The sequence below is a fragment of the Equus caballus genome, chromosome 17 (assembly GCF_041296265.1).
Source record: "Equus caballus isolate H_3958 breed thoroughbred chromosome 17, TB-T2T, whole genome shotgun sequence".
NCBI classification, from domain to species: domain Eukaryota; kingdom Metazoa; phylum Chordata; class Mammalia; order Perissodactyla; family Equidae; genus Equus; species Equus caballus.
Window position 1 is genome coordinate 60385632 of NC_091700.1, and position 21373 is coordinate 60407004.

Genomic DNA, 21373 nt, shown 5'->3' on the forward strand with positions numbered 1-21373 from the left:
TTCTCTGATCAGCTATGGTCCAGTGGGCAGAATTATATATAAAACCAATGTTGGAGGCAAAGTTCTCCCTCCCAGGGGAGTTCTTATAGAAGAAAGGTCGTATGTTGATCAGATATACCAAAAAGAGCTTATTATAAACCTCTCTGAATGTGATTCAAATGTACACTCTAGCTTTATATACCACCATTTTCTTGCTAACCCTATGATCATATAATTAAGTTTCTACTACAGAAAACCATTTATCGATAAATAGTATACTTGGAAAATTTTGTATTTAAAACTTTCAGTGCCAAACTACTCAAGAAAACCTGAGCTTTATATGGAATCATATGACAAAAAGCTGATATCAGGAGCATAATTTTGTACTAATAAAAGCCCTACTGCAGCATCTATGACAGATTTCTTCCTTATTTGTAAGCTTGTTCCATATTAAGTTCTTGAGAGACTCTATGTCACATTTTCCCTGTGGTTATTTTTCTCGACAATCGTCTTATACCTCCCCCAAACCAGCCCTGCTTCTAACGTACAAAATAGTTTTGAAGATTTTCTCATGTTTTCTAAATTTATCTCTTAGTTAGGATTCTTCCTGTGTCTTTGCACAGATGATTCACAGATTTCCCTGGCCATATAATAAAGATAAAACCTTTGACATATGAAGCAGATATGCACTCCTTGTACTCTGTATTTTAATTCATTCTGACCTCTCTATTTGGACTTTTCCCTCCATTTTATGAGTATCAAAATCCTTTAAAATTTAAATTAAAAGTTACTACCTCAGCAATATCTTTTGAAAACTTGGTAGTAAAAAATAATTGCTACCTTTTTGTAATCTCACAATTTTGTTCTTATTGAACTTACATCAATATGGTTTGGGCGGTTTGGAATTTTGGATAACTGCGTACCAGTCTTGTCTCCTCCACATGACTATTTCCTTGCAAACAGGAAATGTTTTGCTTTTCTTGTAACCACCTCCCATAATACAGTATCTATCATAAGGCAGGCACTTTGCCCATGTTTGCTGAGTGAATAAGTTGCTTCAGTTATCTTTTTTCTTACCTTAATTTGAAGCATAAAATAAAAGCTGCCTTATGAGTCTGGACTCAAGTGGATTTGGAAACTCAGTAGTAAGAATCTTACTAGTATGAAAGGACAATTTGACGTGTTGAAAATTGAAATATTTTTAAATAAAACCCTTCGACTTCATTTTTTTCAAAGTAAGATGACCACATGCTAAAAATTATAGCTTATTTCATTGACTAGATGCTTGGGAAAGGGTAACCAAATAATAAATTTTCACATGCCAAGAAATCATAGGTTACAAAATAAAAACCATTGTGGCTTTGGGAGGACAATTTGTGGAAAAAAATTCTAAATTCCATCAATGATAGAATGACAGTTTCGTGGATACAAGGAAGCAATAAATGTAATATATTTTGACTTCAATAAAGCTTTTGAATTTTTTCTGTATGATATATGTATTTTGAAGGTGGAAAATGTGGCTTCAGTAATTATACTGTCAGGATGGAAGAATGCAGGAATGACAGTCATTCTCGGTTCAATCCTGAATTAAGAGAGTCATATCTAGTACCTATCAAATAGTGATCTACAAACTAATGACCTCAGCTCAAGATTATCTGAGTGTTCTTTAATGTCTAGATGTTCTAAATGTTTGTGTGGGGGGGAGGGAAGTAATAGTAGTAAGAAGAAGCTAAAAATGATCATTTATGGAATAGTACGTGCAGCCATTATACCTGTGTTGTCTCACTTATCTTGCACAGTAACCTTGAAAGATTGGTATTATTATCTCAGTTGTTACAAGAGAAAAACCTGACGTTCTGAAAGTAAAATGAGCTAACAAAAACGATATGAAGAGTATAGGACAGAACTGGGGTTCAAACTCAGGGCTGTCTGATTCAGAAACCAATAGTTTTAGCCCTTACGCCTCTACTGTCTTCTGAAAGAAAATGAAATAAAACAAGAGAGTTGTCTTTATCCTTGCTTTATTTGTAGCGTCAATTGCTCGTAATTCAATGCTTGTCAATGTTATCATTGTTTCATTGGCACTAATTTGTTTTCTCATTACCTTTAGGAAAAAAGAGAGGGGATGGGAACAGAGCAGCCACGTTGCATGAATCTCTTCCTTGAATCAAACAAACCAATTGGGATGACTAAAAAAAAAAAAAAGTAGAATGGATGACATTTGTGTGGCTCTGATTTGAATTAGTTTAGCTAAGTTTAAATTATATTTGCCAGAATTTCCTTCCCTGCAGAGTCCAAGGTAAGTCTAGACCACATTATGTGTGAGATTTGAAAGGCAAAGGTGATTTATTCTTTTTTCTTTAATTGAGTTAATGATAGGTTACAATCTTGTGTGATTTCAGTTGTACGTTAATGTTTGTCATTCGTGTTGTAGTTGCACCATTTCACCCTTTATGCCCACCCCCCACAACACCTTTCCCCTGGTATCCACTAATCTGTTCTCTTTGTCCACATTTTTAAATTCCTCATATGAATGGAGTCATACAGAGATTATCCTTCTCTAACTGGCTTATTTCACTTAACATAATTCCCTCAAGGTCCATCCATGTTGTTGCAAATGGGATGATTTTGTTGTTTCGCAGCTGAGTAGTATTCTGTTGTATATATGTGCCACAACTTCTTTATCCATTCATCTGTTGATGGGCACTTATGTTGCTTCCATGTCTTGGCTATTGTAAATAATGCTGCAATGAACATTGGGGTGCATAGGACTTTTGGAATTGCTGACTTCAAGCTCTTTGGATAGACACCCAGTAGTGGAATGACTGGATCGTATGGTAGTTCTATTTTTAATTTTTTGAGGAATCTCCATACTGTTTTCCATAGTGGCTGCACTAGTTTGCATTCCCACCAGCAGTGTATGAGGGTTCCATTCTCTCCACAACCTCTCCAACATTTGTTACTATTAGATTTAGATATTTTTGTCATTCTAATGGGTGTAAGGTGATATCTTAGTGTAGTTTTGATTTGCATTTCCCTGGTGATCAGCGATGATGAGCATCTTTTCATGTGCCTATTGGCCATCCGTGTATCTTTGGAGAAATGTCTGTTCATGTCTCCAGCCCATTTTTTGATCGGGTTGTTTGATTTTTTGTTGTTGAGTTGTGAGAGTTCTTTATATATTATGGATATTAAGCCTTTGTCAGATATATGACTTGTAAATATTTTTTCCCAGTTAGTGGGTTGTTTTTTTGTTTCAATCCTGTTTTCATTTGCCTTGAAGAAGCTATTTAGTCTGATGAAGACCCATTTGTTTATTCTTTCTATTGTTTCCCTTCTCTGAGAAGACATGGTGTCCGAAAAGGTCCGTTTAATACTGATGTCAAAGAGTGTACTGCCTACATTTTCTTCCAGAAGCCTTATGGTTTCAGGTCTCACCTTTAGGTCTTTCATCCATTTTGAGTTTATTTTGGTGAATGGTGAAAAATAATGGTCAATTTTCTGTCTTTTACATATGGCTTTCCAGTTTTCCCAGCACCATTTGTTGAAAAGACTTTCTTTTCTCCATTGTATGCACTCAGCTCCTTTGTCAAAGATAAGCTGTCCAAAGATGTGTGGTTTTATTTCTGGGCTTTCAATTCTGTTCCATTGATCTGTGCACCTGTTTTTGTACCAGTACCATGCTGTTTTGATTACTGTAGCTTTGTAGTAAGTTTTGAAGTCAGGGATTGTGATGCCTCCCGTTTTGTTCTTTTTTTCTCAGGATTTCTTTAGCAATTCGGGGTCTTTTCTTGCCCCATATAAATTTTAGGATTCTTTGTTCTAATTCTGTAAAGAATGTCATTGGGATTCTGATTGGGATAGTGTTGAATCCGTAGATTGCTTTAGGTAGAACGGACATTTTAACTATGTTTATTCTTCCAATCCATGTACATGGAATGTCTTTCCATCTCCTTAAGTCGTCATCCAATTCTCTCAGAAAGGCCTTGTAATTTTCATTATATAGGTCCTTCACTTCCTTAGTTAAATTTACTCTGAGGTATTTTATTCTTTTTGTTGGGATTGTGGTTGGGATTGTGAATGATATTGTGTTCTTGACTTCTTTTTCTGTTAGTTCATTATTAGAATATAAAAATGCTACTGATTTATGCAAATTGATTTTATACCCTGCAACTTTGCTGTAGTTGTTGATTACTTCTAAGAGTTTTCCAATGGATTCTTTGGGGTTTTCTGTATATAAGATCATGTCATCTACAAGCAGCAAGAGTTTCACTTCTTCCATCCCTATTTGGATTCCTTTTATTCCTTTTTCTTGCCTGATTGCTCTGGCCAGGACCTCCAGTACTATGTTAAATAAGAGTGGTGATAGAGGGCATCCTTGTTTCATTCCTGTTTTCAGGGGGATGGCACTCAGTTTTTGCCCACTGAGTATAATATTGGCTGTGGGTTTGTCATATATGGCCTTTATTATGTTGAGGTAGTTCCCTTCTATGCCCATTTTGTTCAGAGATTTTATCATAAATGGCTGTTGGATCTTGTCAAATGCTTTCTCTGCATCTATTGAGATGATCATGTGGTTTTTATTCCTCAGTTGGCGAATGTGGTGTATCACGTTGATTGATTTGTGGATGTTGAACCATCCCTGTGTCCCTGGTATGAATCCCACTTGATCATGATGTATGATCCTTTTGATGAATTGCTGAATTCTGGTGGAGAAAATTTTGTTTAGAATTTTTGCATCTATTTTCAGCAGTGATATTGGCTTGTAGTTCTCTTTTTTCATGGTGTCCTTGTCAGGCTTTGGTATCAGCGTGATGTTGGCCTCATAGAATGTGTTAGGAAGTGTTCCATCCTCCCTAATTTTTTGGAATAGCTTGAAAAGGATAGGTATTAAATCCTCTCTGAAAGTTTGGTAGAATTCCCCAGGGAAGCCATCTGGTCCTGGGGTTTTATTCTTCGGGATGTTTTTGATTGCTGTTTCAATCTCTTTCCTTGTGATTGATCTGCTCAAATTGTCTGCTTCTTCTTGAGTGAGCTTTGGGATATTGTAGGAGTCCAAGAATTTATCCATTTCCTCTAGGTTACCCATTCTGTTAGCATAGAGTTTTTCGTAGTATTCTCTTATAATCCGTTGTATTTCTGCAGAGTCTGTTGTTATTTCTCCCTTTCATTTCTGATTTTGTTTATTTGAGCTTTCCCCCTTTTTTTTCTTTGTAAGTCTGGCTAGGGGTTTGTCAATTTTATTTATCTTCTCAAAGAACCAGCTCTTTGTCTCATTGATCCTTTCTACCGCCTTTTTTGTTTCAATAGTATTTATTTCTGCTCTGATTTTTATTATTTCTCTCCTTCTGCTGACTTTGGGCTTTATTTGTTCTTCTTTCTCTAGTTCAGTTAGGTATAGTTTAAGATTGCTTATTTGCGATTTTTCTTGTTTGTTAAGATGTGCCTGTATTGCAATGAATTTTCCTCTTAATACAGCTTTTGCTGTATCCCATATGAGTTGGTATGGCATGTTATCATTTTCATTAGTTTCCAGGTATTTTTTAATTTCTTCAATGATCCATTGCTTGTTCAGTAGTGTATTGTTTAGTCTCCACATCTTTGTGCCTTTCTCAGCTTTTTTCTTGTAATTAATTTCTAGCCTTATAGCATTATGATCAGAGAAGATGCTTGCTTTTATTTCAATTTTTTTAAATTTGTAGAGGCTTGCCTTGTTTCCCAACATATGGTCTATCCTTGAGAATGTTCCACGTGCACTTGAGAAGGATGTGTATTCTGCTTTTTTAGGATGAAGTGATCTATATATGTTTATTAAGTCCAATTGTTTTAGTTTTTCGTTTAGCTCCACTATTTCTTTGTTGATTTTCTGTCTGGATGATCTGTCCATTGATGTGAGTGGGGTGTGGATGTCCCCTACTATTGTTGTCTTGTTTTTAACATCTTCCTTTAGGTCTGTTAATAGTTGCTTTATGAACCTTGGTGCTCCTATGTTGGGTGCATAGATATTTATAAGTGTTATTTCTTCTTGATGAAGTGTCCCTTTGATCATTATATATTGTTATTGTCCCTGTGTGTCTCTCTTTACCTGTCTTATTTTGAAATCCACTTTGTCTGATATAAGAATTGCAACACCTGCTTTTTTTCCTTGCTATTAGCTTAAAGTATTGTCCTCCACCCCTTCACTCTGAGCCTGTGTTTGTCCTTGGGGCTGAGGTGTGTTTCCTGGAGGCAACAAATTGTTGGATCTTGTTCTTTAATCCATTTTGCCACTCTGTGTCTTTTTATTGGAGAGTTCAATCTGTTTACATTGAGAGTGATTATTGATGCATGTGGACTTAAAGCTGTCAATCTGTTGCTCATTATCTGGCTTTCCTGCTTTTCTCTTCCTCTGTGCTTTATCCTACCCATTTGATACTGCAATTTCTAATGCTGGGTTTCTTAGATTTTTGCTTATTTATGATTTGTATCTCTGTTCTGTGTTTTAGTTTAGTGGCTACCATGAAGTTTGTATTTAGATAGTGTGTTTGTATATAATATAGTCTATCCTCTGGTGGTCTCTTACTTACTTGGCCTAGACTAATTTAGTCCCTTTGCTCTTCCCCTCCTAAATTATTATTTTCACTTCTTGTTCCAACTTGTGTTATGAGTTTGTAGTCAGAGTGATAAGATCGTCTTTGCTTTGGTAGTTTCCTTACTTTTATCCTAATGCTATAGTTGAATATTTGCTATCCTATTCTGGTTCTATTTATCTGTCTCCCTACTCTGTGGTTCATGACCTCTTTTTCCCTTTTTTCTTTTTTCAGGTGTGAGAGCCTTCTTGAGGATTTCTTGTAGTGGAGGACTTTTGGTTACAAATTCCCTTAACTTTTGTTTGTCTGGAAAAGATTTAATTTCTCCCTCATATCTGAAGGAAATTCTTGCTGGATAGAGTATTCTTGGCTGAAGATTTTTATCTTTTAAAGCTTTGAATATGTCACTCCATTCTCTCCTAGCTTGTAAGGTTTCTGCAGAGAAATCCACGGAAAGTCTGATAGGAGCTCCTTTGTAGGTAATTCTCTTTTGTCTTGCAGCCCTGAGCATTCTTTCTTTGTCATTCATTTTTGCCATTTGTACTACTATGTGCCTTGCAGTAGGTCTTTTTACATTGACAAATCTAGGAGATCTGAAAGCTTCCTCTACACACATTTCTCCCTCAATCTCTAGATTTAGGAAGCTCTCTTCTATAATTTCATTAAGCACACTTTCTGCTCCATTTTCCTTTTCCACCTTCTCGGGAATTCCTATGATCCTTAAATTCCTTCTCCTCATTGAATCTGCTATCTCTCTAATACTTTCCTCATTCCTTTTAATCCTTAGTTCTCTTTCTTCCTCTGTCTGGAGCCATTCAGCCTGTCTATCTTCAATTATGTTAATTAGCTCTTCTATGGAGTCTACCCGGGCATTCAGGGGATCCGTATTCTGTTTTATCTGGTCCATTGTGTTTTTCATCTCTAATAATTCTGTTTGATTCTTCTTTATAATTTCAATCTCTTTTGTGAAGTAACTCCAGAACTCAGCTTGTTTCTCTATCTTTCTCTCTACCTCATTGAGTTTTTTGATTATAGCTGCTCTGAACTCATTTTCATTTAGCTTACCTAATTCCAAGTCCTCAGGACTTAATTCTGTGTTTTTATTGTTTTCCTTCTGGTCTGGGGCTTTTATAAATTGCTGGATGGTAGAGGAGCAGTTTTTTGCATGGTGGTAGAATTTGGTTGCAGTTACAGCCTGTCACCACTAGATGGGGGTCGAGTGCCACGCGTTCTGAGCTCTCCACCTTCCGGCAAGATGGCAGCGCCCAGTGTGCTTTGCCCGGGCGGGGGCGGGGGGCGGTTTCTCTCGTGCACCAATCTGGATTCGATCAGTTCCGTTCTCTGGTCTCCTGGGGCCTTGAGTTTATGGGGTCCGCGCACAGAAGCTTTTCCCCATCAGCAGGTTTCCACTGTACCAGTGGTGGGAGTCCTAGATGATCCCCTGGTTGTGCGGCCCCTCCCCCGCTCCTTCCTGGACCCACGCTGTGATCCCTGTTTCTAGGGGATGGAGCGATGTTCTCTCCTACCCCGTTCCAGCTCCTCCAAGGCAGGCAGCAGGGGCTCGGTGCTCTGTCTTTTGATACTGTAGGTCTCTGAGTCCTGGCATTAGGTTCATTAGCTGAAATTCAGGTTTCTTTTTCAGTCCTTTGTTGTACTTTGGAGGGGAGAGAGTCGCGGGTCAGCTCACCCCACTATTTTGCTCCACCTCCTCCCCCAAAGGTGGTTTATTCTTGTTCCACTCATCAGATCTGAGCAGAGCATGAGGTACTGTTGTCCCTCAGGTCTGGGTTGCTTATCTGCTATCTCATCTTGTTGGCTGGGGCAGCTGGGCTTGCAACAACTCCAGCTCTTGCCATTCTCCTGGACCAGGTATGCATTTAGCTCCATGAGGAAGGCAGCCAAAGTCTCTAAAAGACATGTGCATCATCTAGGCATCAGTCTTGGAGTCATGAGAGACCAATGAAGATTCCATTTATCCTTCGGATGAATCCTGATGGAGACAAGGTTGGAAGGTGTGGTTCAGTGAAAACAGCTGCTGTTTTGCTTTTCAAAGGCCATTTGCCCAGAAACTGGCTGTCCAACTCCCTGCCCTCACTTACAGGTAGGTGGAAGAAGTTTCTTTTGGCTGCTAACGCTGCTATAGCAGAGGGGTCTTGGCCAAATTGAGCTCACAGCATCATGTTTATTTATCCAGGCTCCTCTTGAGCTGCTTGGCCTCCTGCTCCTGGATTAACTGCGCCCACCACATCTCTAGGGTTTCGTTGGCTTACTTCAGTGTCATGGCCACCCAATCCCACTGCTCATCTGTCTCTTGCATATGCTGCTGGTGCCTGGCTTTGAGATCTCTCATGTACATTATCTCCTTCTCCTGGGGATCTCATTGTCCCTACAGTTGCCTCTTCTTGGCCAAGAGCTCTTGTTACAGATGCTGCAGTCATACTTCCAAAGCCTTGTTCTATCCATTTAGGGCCCGCTTGCATATATAAAGCTCCTAGAAGAAAACCTAGGTGATAAGCTTTTGAGATTGGTCTTGGCGATGATTTTTAGATCAGACTACAAAAGGAAAGGCAACAAAAGCAAAAACAAACAAGCGGGACTATATAAAACTAAAAAGCTTCTGCACAGCAAAGGAAATCATCAACAAAATGAAAAGGCAATCTACTCAATGGGAGAAAATATTTGCAAACATATATCTGATACAGAGTTAAATCCAATATATATAAGGAGCTCATACAACTCAATAGCAAAAAAACCCAAATAATCCAATTAAAAAACAAGTAGAAGATCTGACTAGATATTTTTCCAAAAAAGACCTACAGATGGCCAACAGGTACATGAAAAAATGCTCAACACCACTAATCATCAGGGAAATACAAATCAAAACTACCTTGTTCCTGTTAGGATGGTTATCAAAAAGATAAGAAATAACAAGTATTGGTGAGGATGTCAGGAAAAGGGAACATTGTTGGTAGGAATGTAAATTGGTGCAGCTAATACAGAAAACAGTATGGAGGCTCCTCAAAAAATTAAAAGTAGAACTACCATATGATCCAGGAATTCCACTTCTGAGTATTTATCCAAAGAAAGCAAAAACATTAACTCAAAAAGAGATATGTTCCCCATGTTCACTGCAGCATTATTTACAATAGCCAAAATATAGACACAACCTAACCATCCATCAATGGATGAATGGATAAAGGAAACGTGGTACATAGATATACAATGGAATATTATTCAACCATAAAACAGAATGAAATCTTGCCATTTGCAACAATATGGGTGGACCTTGAGGGTATTATGCTAAGTGAAATAAGTCAGACAAAGAGAAATACTATATGATCTCACTTATCTGTGGAATCTAAAATCAAACAAATGAAAAAACAAGCTCATAGATACCACGAACAGATTGGTGGTTGACAGAGGCAGGGGGTGGGGGCTGGGGAAAAAGTGTGAAGGTGGTCAAAAGGTACAAACTTTCAGTTATAAAACGAATGCGTTTTGAGGACATAAAGTACAGCATAGACACTATTGTTAATAATATGGTAATGCATATACAGAAGTTGCTGAAAAAGTAGATCTTAAAATTTCTCACCACAAGAAGAAAAATTTTGTAAATATGTATGGTGATGGATGTTTACTGGAGTTACTGCAGTGATCATTTCACAATATATATAAATATTGAATCATTATGTTGTACACCTGAAACTAATATAATGTTATATGTCAATTATACTTCAATTAAAAAAGAAAAAAAAGGAAAAGTACCAACTTGTCCTTTCTTTTCTCCTCTCATGTCCATCTTCTCTTCCCAATGACCTGTCCTCTTATTTTAGGCCACAGATTGTTTAACCAGTTCCCATAATTGTCTGAATGAAATTTGTATAATAAATTCCCTGTTATATATAACTTCTCATGGTTCTGTTTCTCTGATCAAACCATGATTGATACTACATCTTTGACAAAATTTGGTAATAGGAAATCCTTGCAAATTCCATGACATGATCAGGAGTTGCCAACCCACCAACCCAGTACCTGTGAGGCTGACACAAGATAGGCAGATATATGGTCTTAGTGGCCAATGTAAAAAAAGATGTTTTAAAATAAGATTCCGGCTAATAACTGTGGAAGAGATGAAAGAATAAAAAAAAATCACAATTTTGCAACCCTAGTGAAATAATTGATTCAGGTAAATATTATTAATTGGTAAAAATAGATAAAATATTAAGGGGGTAGTGTGGTGTGGGAAATGGGAACCAGTTGTCATCACTTTGACTTGCAGATTACTCTTCAGATCACTGAAAGGGAAAATCAGATATTTATGCCCCTTTGATATGATGTAAAATGAAGTTCACAACACCAGCTGTGTGATGTATTCTTACACAAAATGTCCAACCTGAATCAACTAAAATCTTTAACACAATTTGAGTTTACAAGAAATATTGTAAAAGGAAGAATGTGTAAAACAGCATCATAAGGGCGAAGAATTTAGAATGTGAGACATTCTCTGGGATAACTGACATGATTTCCTCAAGGAGTCAATGTCATGGAGGAGAAAAGAAATATAATCAAAGGCAGTGTGTACATTTGGATCCAGATTTGAATAAACAAACATAAAAGAATACCAGAGATTTGAGATTCCTGGGGAAATTTTAATATGTAATGGAGAGTGACAGATTATTGTCAGCTTTTAAGTGTAATTTTGCCACTGTGGTTATGCAAACAGAGAATTTTTTTTTTAACAAATGCATAATGAGTATGTAAGATGAAAAACATGAGGTCTGAGATTTAGGATTTTCTTGAAGTACATAGTCAACAACAACAGAAGCTAAATGAAGCGGGTTTGAAAAATCTTGAGTTATTGAATCTTGATGACAATCATTCATTGTCCTATTCCCTTTACTTTTGTTCTACAAGTGAAAACTTCAGTAACAAAAATTCAAAAACCTCAAAAATTCTGTATATTGGCTTCAGAACCAGAAATAAAGGGAAACTAGGAAACTACTCGAGCCTGATTAGAATTAATAAGGTTTGAGAGAATGATAAGAAGAGGATGGATAAGCCTCAAATGATAGGAGTAGGTTGGACTGTAGATATTAAAAAAAATAATTTAGGCCTCCATTTATTCAAAAAGTAAAAGAATGAAGTTTTTATAAAAGTCTAACTACAGGAAATTTGAAAAATTAGTAGGTAAATTAGAATTTTAATTCATATCCTTTTAAATCCCCTACAAAATGGATACTGATGTTCGAATGCATTTTAAAAAATATGCTTTGTATACCTAAGCTACAAACATTGCAGATGTTTACAAAATTCATATATATACATATATACATTATATATACATAATATCCATATATTATATACATAATATATATTATCTACACATGTATGCATTATATGTATTTATATCATATGTGTATGTGATATTATATTTATGTGTATATATATATACATATATATGGAAAAGTACCTTATTAAATAATGATAATTTTCTTATCTCTACAATACATTAAGATACTTTACAGGTAAGCCTCAGCTTGCTAATGATTGATTGGAGGGCTAAGTGAATTTGTAAATATCCTATAGTTTACAAAAAGAAGAAAAGTTCCCCCCCAACCCCCCAATTTTTTTGATAATTTAGTGTGGCACTCTTGCTATTCTTCTATAATGTTTTTCTAGATACTTAATTCTACTAGGTGTTTTGATACAATGTAAGTGTAAAAAAGTATTAAAATTTGTTGTTATGAGAAACAGAAAGAAGGCGTAAGTTGTTGTACAGCTCTAAGTGAGTGATTCACTGCTACAAGCCTGTGTGATGACCATGACACATAGAAGGATCAAGAAAGAGTGAAAGAGAAGTGGATTGAGCCAAGTGTTTTCAAAATATCCTTGAAAATGTTTTTGGAAAAAAATATGTGTAGCAAATGTTTATGTCTACGCTCCAGGCCATTTAAAATCTGTCAACAATATTACAGGCATGTTTCAAATTTGATATAGATCAAGGAAAAAATAATGTTTCGTATTTTAACTAGATTTGTTTTGATGATGATAAAACCCTTCATATACAAAATTAGAATATCTGCTTGTCATAGACGTCATATAAAGTGGTCCCCCAATGAATGCCTACTCCTGCTATTCATTCACAGGTATAGTCCCTGCCTGATGATATGGTCTGGTCCTACTAACTCATTTCGAACGAAAAATAAGTATCAAGAGTAATGGGATGTTACTTCCGAGAGAAGGTTACTAAAGGACTGTGGCTTCTGTCTTGGGTGTTTTCTTTTGCTTTCTTGCTTGCTTTCTCTGAATGAAGCCAGCTGCCAAGTGGTGAGTGCCCCATGCACAGAACTGTGGGAAGTTCTGGGCAACAACCATAGAGGAACTCGGACCTTCAGTCCACAAAACCATGAGGACCTGGATGCCGCTGATAACCACATGAATGGGCTTAAAAATTAACCTTCCCCTTTTGAGCCTTTAGGTGAAACCACAGCCCCAGCTGACACCTTGATTGCAGCCCCGTGAGAAACCTTGAGCCAAGGTCACAGAGCTAAGCCAGACCCAGATTCCTAAGCTATAAAATGTGTATATTGTAAATAATTGTTCTAAGCTACTAAATTTTGGGTAATTTGTTAAACAGCTATACATTACTAATATATCATTGCTCCCAAATACACATTGACCAGTGTAAAGAAGTTGTTACATTTTAATTGGCAACCATAAGTTTTCACTGCCCTTTGACTTATATTTGATGTCTCAAAGATGAAGGAACCCTAGAATGTCATATAGCCAACTTATTTCTAAGTTACTTGACATGAAATTCTTGAACTTTAAAAACATATTTCCACGTGGCAAAGATCAGTGGGCTGTTCACAAACCTTTTTTCCTTCTTGGAAACAAAACTCCCCTTTCCCTCTGGGGACACAACTCCAGTTAGACTCTTATTTTCTAGTCTTCATTTCAGTTAAGTGTGGTTGGGTTGTCATGTAGCTGTATTCTGAACCTTGATTAGTTGTTGTCAGAGTGAAGTTTGTTATTTGCAAATAAACAATCAAATAAGATTAGTCTTTCCAAATAATCTTTTTTTCAGAGGATCCAGAAAATATTCTGAAGCTGATGGATTAAAGATGGCCACAAATTCTTTGACATTCCTCTCACTGAGAGTTTGTGTCTAATCTCCTTCATTTTGAATTTGGGCCAGGCTTAGTGACATGTTTGACCAATAAAATGTGGTAGAAGTGACGTTTTGGAACTATAGAGGCTAGACCATAGACATTTTGCAGTTCCCACTAGGATTTCTTAAAATACTCACTCTGGGAGAAGCAGGTCACTATATAGGAAATCTGACTACCCACAGATGGCCATTGTATGAGTAAACCCAAGCTATTTACACAAAGAGATCATGTGAGGAGAAAATGCCCAGTCAGTCTCCACTTTTTTCAGTCATCCCAACACATACATGGAGAGAAGATGCCTTCATATGAACCTGGCCACAGCCACCAGGAGAAATGTAAGAAAAATAATAAATAATTCTTCTAAGTGACTCAGTTTTGGAATTTTTATTTCACAGTGATTGATGACTGGAATCCTAAAGTTCTAGTCTAGAGAAAGGCAAAGACATAAGCTGAAAAGGGAACTTGTCCTCTTCATGACAACATCAAAAGTTGACAAACTAGCAACACTGACATTAGACTGCATGAATAAGAAATAAACCTTAATTGTGAAACACCACTGAGAATTTGAGCACTGTCTGTTTCTGCCGTCATCATTTAATTTAACCAACATAGTCCTTAGAATTGAGTCTGTAATTTGGGGGCAGATTTTTCTGGCAGAGAAATTGCATTCAACGAAGCTGTTTTGGTTTATGCAGTTCTAACTTTGGTAACAGTCTTCAGTATATTTGACTGAGAAACTCTAAGTCTTGCTGTCATTGGTCCTAGGTAAAAAATGTGAGCAGAAAAATATACACCACCAACAAAATAAATCCCAGTTGCATATCATGGCTTTTCACTTATTTAAAATACTTAACCATGAGACTAATTCTCTCTTGGTGCCGTACTTTTAAATTCTGGACGTTTCCTCACATGGATTTTGTCCTTTGCCATTTGAAGTTATTCATTATCTGAGCATATTCCAATATTAAAATACAATGCCTGGAAATATTTGAAAGAAAGAAAACAATTCATATTCACTCTGTGATATTATCCATACACGTGAGAGGAATTTCTACTTCCCTTATTCACATAATTACACTTATGTTGATCTTGTCTATTGTTGTATTCAGAGTTTTTGTTGTTTTGTCCATGACTCACGGCAAACTTCCTCTAAAATAAAATGGGAACAACTTCTCCTTCTTAAATATATTAAAATTTTTCCCTCTATTCCTAATTTTACCAGTTAGATATTTGTATTCAAGGGAAAATCTTTTAATTTATTTTTCTTAAAATATATTCTTTGGTGCTGGCCTGGTGGCATAGTGGTTAAGTTTGTGTGCTCCACTTTAGTGGCCCGGGGTTCCCTGGTTCGGATCCCAGGCATGGACCTATGCACTCCTTATCAAGCCATGCTGTGGCAGGCGTCTCACATATAAAATAGAGGAAGATAGGCACAGATGTTAGCTCAGGGACAACCTTCCTCAACAAAAAGAAGAGGAGTGTTGGTGGCAGATGTTAGCTCAGGGCTAATCTTTCTCAAAAAAATATATGTATATATTCTTAGATGCAATTCATTGTCAGAATGTCTTCTTACATAGCATTATTCTTATTCAATCAATTGATCCTTACTCACTTTCTGTCATACACTAAGATGAGCATTTTTCCAAGATCATCGTCCAAACTATAATCATACTTTGAACAAGAAAGGACTAAGAACCGAGATCTGAGATCTGCCACGAGAGAAATCAACTTAGTTTGATGATAATCACTAAGAAACACTATCTGAATAAAATTATTCAAAAATTAACTGCAAAAATAATATTATCGAAATGCAAGTCGAAACATAAATTGACAAAAATAAATACCTGACTTTCAGCATAAACCAGAATTATTACTATTTTTATTAGAAAAGTATTTCCTCTTTATAAAATGCCTCAATTTTCTATCATGAATTCTAATTTTAAAGACAAAACAATTCCCCTAAAGTCTGCAGCACTTAAATAATTTAAATTAACTTTAAATTGTGTTTTACTTTACGAGCCCAGGATCACAGCCACAACCTTACTGAAAAGCTTATAAAAATTTGAAATGCTCCAATAATTTTAAATCTTGTGGAAGCCTAGTACCTTCCAAATTAAAGTGCTAATAAAAAAATTAGCACTGAAATTTAAATCTCCACGAGGAATATAGAATGATTTAAAATTATTGAAGCCTTTCAATTTTTTATGAGATATCTATGTGGAAGTGAATCAAACAGCTTCTTTAGTAGCAATGTATTTACTTAAAAACACACAAACAACATTGTCAGAACCAAAAAATTTCCAGGAGCAAATACCTGTCCAGTTTGTCAAATATGATATGAAGGAAAACAATCAACAACACACGTTTAATGATCTCATTTATGTGACCCCTCACAGTCCGATTGCTCCCTTCCAACTGATTATCTGAAGTTTCTCTGAAGTCAGGACCTAACTTCAGAGAGATAAGTGTGGGGGGCAGGGATCAAGGGCTTTCAGGAAATATATAGATCCTTGGGGCATGGAAATCACTACCCTGAATCTTCTTGTCTTGGGCCCATCCATCTTCCCAGAGTCTGAGGCCCATTGGGCATGCATTAAAAGCTTGAATACATCTTACATTGAGCATATTTTCTGATAAGGAAAACTACATGGTCTCTTCTCACTGTCAGGAAATGGGTGCCAGTGATCTGTGAGTATATTCTTATTAGTAAAGCTGGAACATGCTGATTTCCATTGTGGAATTAGTTGCTTTTAAATGGTCTATTTTTCTCTTCCTGGAAGTTCAGAGGGTATCTCTCTTTCATGAAATTATAAAACACACCAGAACAGTCTCCTGTATACAGAGATACACATACTCTTTGCTTCTATTGACAAAATGGAGGCATCTTTCCTACTCCCCAAGCATAGCAAAAACCAGTGAGAGAAAAAGAACATCTTCTCTCCTTTCTTACGACTCTTAAATATGGATTTGCAATTTTTTTTTTTGCAGGAATTCCCTTCCTTTTCTTCAGCTTCTTGATGTCTTTTTCTCTAGAAATAACGAGGGATAGTTTTGAAAGTTTTAGCATCTGAGACTTGTAATTATGCCCTATAAAATTTTAAATAAAACTTTTTTTGATATTAAAAATGCCCAGGACACCCAAGGTCTGTGGTTTATTTGATACATTTCTGTTATAAAAACACACTGATTACGAGAAAATGACTTTGTTTCTTAAACACACAAATTTTTTTTTAAAAAATAAAAGTGTGCTTCAGGCTTTATCCCCCAGGAAAGAATAATTTGTCCTCTTTGCAGCAGTACTTGAAATTCCAATGTTCTAAAAATACCTACTTAATTAAGAGGTAAAAGTCCTGTACTTTCCAGAGATTTCCTTTAACTCGCATGCATTTAAACTTGTTTGTGGTATATGGTATGTGTGTGTGTGTGTGTGTGGTGCGCGTGAGAGTGAAAGAGAGAGAGAGAGACAGAGAGACAGACAAGGAGATGCATCAACTAGTGGACGGATTCTCATAGCTCCTGTCTATACCTTCTCTGTTCCTATATTCTGGTGTTTTCTGGCTGTTAACCATGGTTCAACTGCTGGCCATGGATGGCAGCTGGTAATGATTTAACCAGGTCCAAAACACCGATCTCTACCCTTTCCCCTCTTTCTGGCCTCCAGGAAAAAGAAATTATTTTTCTCTTTGTAAAAGAGTTCCTACAATAGAATTGCCAGGGTAATAGTAGCACGGGTTTCTTTATGTTAATTTTCTCTTTAGACCAGAGTTACTTTATTTCTAAAGAGTTGAGAAAATAGGAGGTTTGCAGGGAATAGCTGCACTCAGAAATCCAGAAGCTTTTGTTAATATGGTCCATTCTCAAATTGTCTTCTCACGGAGAATGACTCCTTTTTAACTCAACCCAATTTGCTGACTTTCTCCTGTGGAATCTCCTTTAAGAACCCGGAGTTTATGTTTTAATGGAGATAGAATTTACACACAAGAAAAAGTGCAGATGCTATTTTCATTTCTATGAGTTTGGGCAATTATATATATGTATTTACTACCCATGTGCTGGAGAACATTTTCTTCACAACAAAAATTTCTTTTGGATCCCTTTTTCATCAATCTCACAGCCTCACTCTCATCCCCAGATAATTACTGAATTTCAGAGAAATGAAATCATACAATGTATATTCTTTTGTGTCTATCTTCTTTTGTTCACAATAATAATGGCACCTCCCTGTAAGGCTGCTCTGAAAATTAAATTGGATAATATATGTATATCTCAGTGTTAAGCACATAAATGTTTAAGAAGTGTTATTTATGTAACAGTTTGTTAAATCTGTATTCATTCTGTTTCAATTTTAACTGAAGCCAAGACCAAAAAATAGCAATTATTGCGTATTTGAAAGAAAAGTGCTAGACCAAATGTCAGATCAGGAAGGAAAGGAAAAAATAGCATTTTTTTTGTGATCTTTGGCTTCATACCTCCATTGCAGAAAATGAAAAAGTTAAGAATGAAAAGCTGACAGTAAATTTCTTTGGAAGCAACACACACAGAAGAAAGAAACAGAAAAGAAAAGAGTAATTTGTTGGGGGGCCAGCCTGGTGGTGCAGCCGTTAAGTTCGCACATCCCGCTTCGGCAGCCCAGGGTTTGCCAGTTCAGATTCGGGGTGCAGACAAGCCACCGCTTGGCAAGCCACGCTGTAGTAGGCATCCCACATATAAAGTAGAGGAAGAGGGACATGGATGTTAGCTCAGGGCCAGTCTTCCTCAGCAAGAAGAGGAGGATTGGCAGCAGATATTAGCTCAGGGCTAATCTTCCTCAAAAAAAAGAAAAAAGAGCAGTTTGTTGGGACAGCATTTGGTTGTGACAGTGAGCAGAAAGTGGCCTTTTGGGAGTTACTGCGCCTGTTTAGTGGTGGGATCAGAGGGATTGCTGACTGTGGACCAGGTATGGAAGGTTAATGCTGGGTGTCCAAGGTGAGCTAGTGAGGTGGAGGATGTGTTACAGGAGTCTATGGGGAAATCTCGGAGCTTTAAACATTTGTCATGGCCAGAATAAGCCAGCACCTGATTACACTGTGTCTTACAAAAAAGACCTTTTCCGTCACTTTCTCTCTCTTCCCTGCTTTGACCCCTGAGTGGTCAGAAACCCATGATAAGGAAATAGATGTAGAAGGAGGAAAAAATCTGCTTTACAAGACTCCCTTCCTGCTCACAATCAACCAGTTTAAAGGGATAAGGGATGAAATTTCATCAATACACATAATGAATTTATATTAAAATATTTATTTCTAAAATTAGATATCTGCTTATTGTTTATTTAATTATTATATGATTATCTTTGACTAGAGATGAGAGGACTTTCATGTCGGAAAATGAATGAATAACTCATGCACCCTACTTTAGATTTTATCCAGGGCTAGGGAAAAATGAGTTTCAAAAAGCAAGTTTAAACCAGCGTTGAGAGAAGGAGGAAGAATTCTTGCACTGTTATTATTGGGATCTATTTGTTCACCCCGTTTTCATCTAGCTATATTCTACACATCACTCAGACCTCTGATCAGATGTGAACTCTTCAGCTGACTTCCTGCATCCTCATCTCGTCTAGAATATGTGACCTTTCAGGGAACCCACAGCACCCGGTCTCAGATTCTATCCTAACACTGTCACTTTAAATCACACTTACTTGTTTGTTATAGACATTGAAAACTTGAGGACAGAAAATCTGCTTTAACTTCTGCATGTCCAGGTCCTAGAATGTTGTCTAGTTCTTAGACTACACTTGATAAGTATTGCTCTTGTGACTAAAGAAAAAATTAAACGAACACATAACTTGGACCCAATGAAGTTGTAAGCATCCTTAATACAAAAAACCTAATAATAGCTCTATGCTGGTGTAGTTTTTTGTTTGTTTTCTGCTATGAGAAATGCTAAAACCATATTTCAAAATGGTGTATGGTATATTTTCAAAATATGGATGAAATAGAAAGTTCCCTAAGAAGGATTTTGTTTTAGAGTAATCGCAATTAAAATAGCTGTATTACCTTAATACATGTTTTCTATCCAATCTCATTACTTTCTTTTTTTTTTTTTTTTTTTGAGGAAGATTGACCCTGAGCTAACATTCATGCCCATCTTCTTCTACTTTATATGTGGGACGCCTACCACAGCATGGCTTGACAAGCAGTGTGTAGGTCCACACCCGGGACCCAAACCAGTGAACCCTGGGCCCCTGAAGGGGAACCCCCAAACTTAACCATGATGCCACTGGGCTGGCCCCCTCGTTACTTTCTTAATAACATTTTATCTGTTGTGGTAATGATATATGACTATTTAAATTGTATGTTTTTAAAAAACAGTTCTGCACAAAATTAGTCTTAAGCCAAATTTAATCATTCCTTATTCGTAATATTTTCCAGAGCAAAATATTTGACAGTTAAGCTGTGATTCCCGTGTAGTTCTGAATTTCAGTTAGATAACAATGAAGACCATGCTCATTTAAAGATAAGCACAGAATACTGAAAGGATGTACCTTAAGGACGTACCTTATCTAATTGATCCTAATGAGGTCTTGTTAGAACAACATAATCTTCAACTCAGGCTTTGACTACATCTTGGTTTCTCTTAACGGTGTGTGTGTGTGTGTGTTTGTGTGTGTGTAGGTAACTTATAAGAAGTTCCTCAACTCTAAAGAGATTTCTGAAGTGTTTTACAATCCTGTAGTCTCTTACCTACTGCTTCCTTCAGATCTAAGTTTCCAGTTGCCTACTGTGGAGGTTCCTCTCTGCTCAGCATCCATGATCCTTCTGAAATGTTTCTCTTTGAAATCTGCTTCTCCTTTGTACTGACTTTATTTTCTTTAGTCTACGTAGTCTCTTGTTTCCTTCACTTACGCTTTTCAAATAATTATTCTACTATAAAATGATTACTTATGAATGAAACAAAAATTTCAGGAGTATTTTGTATTATTTAAGAGGCCATCAGTATTAGGACCACCAATTCTTTTGAGCTAATTGTCTCATTAAAATCACCTTATGAAATGTTTAAAAATACAGATTTCTGCAATCACTTCCTTAGAAATCAATTTATTTAGAATGAGGTGGGGCTTGGTAATAACCATTTGGAACAGTTTCACACATGGTTAGCTTGGTTAGCTTGATGGGTCAAGGTTAGAAATCATTTCCTTAGATCCCGCTTAAATTAGCGTGTATTGAAATGTCTTACTACCACATTTAAATGCATAACTAAATAGCATTACTGAGTAGTTCTTCACTTGTCTGAGCATATGAAAGCTCACCCTCTGGTGGCAAAATGGTTTCCTCTGTAGATTAAACATTATAATAGGGCAAATCAAAGTTAGCAAAACAAAAAAGTGAACAATTCATGGACCATGCAGTACCTACTGTACTCTACAGGATTTACTGTGTCATAAATCGTAAAGTAAATGTTCACTAAGAGAGAATATTTTCAATTTATATATTTAAATGAAATTTTAAAGAGTTTCTATTTCTAGAAATGTCCTTACCTCATATTTCATTATATCATAGACAAGACTATTCTGAATCCAACTAACAAAGCCTAAGCCAGTTAAAAATAGCCATAAAACTTAACAGGAATTGGGTAATGTATTTATACTTAATGAAGCACAAAAGGACTTAATTGAGT